This window comes from Merops nubicus, unplaced genomic scaffold (genome assembly GCF_000691845.1).
Source record: "Merops nubicus isolate BGI_N331 unplaced genomic scaffold, ASM69184v1 scaffold24953, whole genome shotgun sequence".
Taxonomy (NCBI): Eukaryota; Metazoa; Chordata; class Aves; order Coraciiformes; family Meropidae; genus Merops; species Merops nubicus.
In genome coordinates, this window is record NW_008599941.1 from 320 (window position 1) to 2,883 (window position 2,564).

The window sequence follows — 2,564 nt, forward strand, 5'->3', positions numbered from 1 at the left end:
TGCCCATCTTGATTTGTAACCCCCCCCGCCCCACCCTGCTCACGAGCTGGGGTTCTGGATCTGAGTGCTGGGATCCTCTCCTGGATCCCAGGAGAGAAAGGCCTGGCCTGTCTTTGGTTGCTCCCCATCGGCAGTGTGACCCGTGGGCTGGGCTGGGAGGCAGGAGGAGATGAAAGCCTTGGGCAGGGACCGGGAGGGACACCCCTCTTCTTGTGGATGTTTGCTGCGCTCGCTGCTGGGAGCAGGGAACCTCTCCCTCCAGGGCAGCTCCACATCCCTTTGAAGCGAGTCGGTGTCTCCGCTCTTGCTCAACTCTACCATCTACCAGAGGAGACCACGAAGCAAAGCTGGGTGACAGCACAGCTCCGGGGAGGGACGAGGTGCAGGAGGGCCAGAGCTGGTGTGGAGGCAAGTTGTGGCAGGGCTGGGCACGGTGCCACGGGGGCACGGAGCGGTCAGGCCACTGCACGGCTCAGACCCGGGGAGGAGGAGAAGGTGGCATTTTTTTTTCTCTCTCGAATCATTTAAACTTCATTGTCATGATTGTTTTTATTTAAAAAAAAAAGGAAAAAAAAAAAGAAACAAAACAAAAACGAAAAACTTTTGTAACGTGGATTTGTTTTCCTTCGTCTGTATTTCAGTCTGCTGGGGTGTTTCTGTAGATGGTGGATACTTGCTTTCATTTTTTTTTTTTTAAATGATAGAAGTCTTCTGTTTTAATTTTTTTTTTTTTTATCACCAGCTCATTCTATCCTCTGTGGTTACTCAGTAATTTCATTTCAATATTTATTTTTGTGCTGCTTTTTTATTATAAAATAAATTATTGATATACCAAGCAATGTGGATTCCTGTTTGTAAGGCGAATAGCCCTGTGTATGTGTCCATTACTTTCTCTTGACAGCCACAACGTAATTTATTGCTGTAAATTTAGCTGCAGTGACTGGTTTTTTTGTACCTTTCCAATAAAGCATTTTCTGGTTTCAGACTTGCCCTGGTCTATGGTCAGCATTTGGGAGCCTGAATTGATCTTCAGCAGAGTGTTTTCCTGGGTTTTCTTGCCTGTTCTCCCTGGTACAGTGCACAGCTGCTGGTGGGTGATGTGGTTTTGGGAGGCAGGCTGGGCTAGGGCAAGTGAGATGCTGCTTGGGCACTTGAAAGCATCTCACCCAGCCCCTTGTAGCCACCTTGCCCATCTCGCAGCCTTGCCGTGCTGCTTCCCTGGTGTGTTTGGAACAGGCTCGAGGGGTAGCTCCTGTCCAAGCTGATTGTCTGGTAGATCCTGTGCTCGGACCACGTATGTGTGCTGGCCCTGGCTGCACCTTCACGTGCCATCAGTGGGTGTTTATGGCAGCACAAGCAGGGACTGATAGCTCAGTAGGCCCCTGCCTGCCCCTTGTTCAGGGCTCTTTGCTGGGCAGCACTGTTCTGGGAGACAGGTCACAGTGCTGGAGAGACACTCCCTCGCCTCTGAGCTGTGAAATAGCTCTTCACCACTGTCCTGGGCCACTGCTTGGGAATAAACTGCTTCAACCCCTTACATCAATATTTCATCTTTCTCTTTTTCCCTGTTTGGGCTTTAAAAAGGTGGTGGTACCTTGTGCCAGGGAGCTCCGAGGGGGCCATGTTTGCTTTAATCCACTATTCCAAGTGGTTAAGTTTCTCTAGGGGACAGCTGAAGAAGGAAGAAGCTTGGCTTGTGCTGCATTGAGGAAATAGGCTGGCGGCAGACGGGTGTGTTGGCCAAAGCTTGGAATTGGAGGTAGGGCAAAGTGGAGAGAAGCAGGGCTGAAAAGCCTTTGTGTGTCAGCAGGTAATGGATGGTCATAAGATGCCAGAGGTGGGGCCAGGCAGGCTTGGCTGAGCAAGGACGTGAGTGAAGCCTGGGGGGCGATTGCACTCACCATGCAGAGCAAGAAAATCCTCATCAGCTGCTTCAGCTGCCTGGAGAGACAGCAGCAAGGAGCTGATGATGATGCAGAGGAGAAGAGAGGGAGGGGGGCCAGCCGTGTCTGCTGGAGGGATGGAGGAGCATTAGTTCGGGAGGAAAAGGGCATCAGGAGCGGGCCAGGTGGAGCTTCAGCAGGGAATAGAAGTGGCCTTTGCTGTGCTTAGGGGAAAGTCTTAGAGCTGGGGGAGAAGAGTTGCTGTGAACAGGGCTGCAAGAGCGTGGATCCTGCTGTCCAGTGCAGGTCTGGCAGCCTGCCGCCTGTCCGCAGCGCTGGCCCAGGGACTTGCCTGTAGATGTTAGCACCCAAAACGGGAGATCTCTGCCTCGGAGTGGGTGCTGTGAGACCAGCAGCCCTGCGTGAGCCAGTCCCTGCTGAGCCACCTGCCTCCCCTCCCGCTGCTGGGAGCGTGGTTGGCCCCAGCTCTCGGGGGTGCCCCACACCAGCAGCCTCTCAACCTGCCTGACCCAGGCCCAAAAAGCACCAGGAAAACCGATAGCCACAGCCCAGCCTCGTCCTTGGGGAAAGCCTGAGGACAAGCGACAACTGGAAAACAAATCTGCCGACCACTGGAGCCTGCTGCTGGCAGGATAAAAGCCTGTTCCTCCCGGCTGGGCC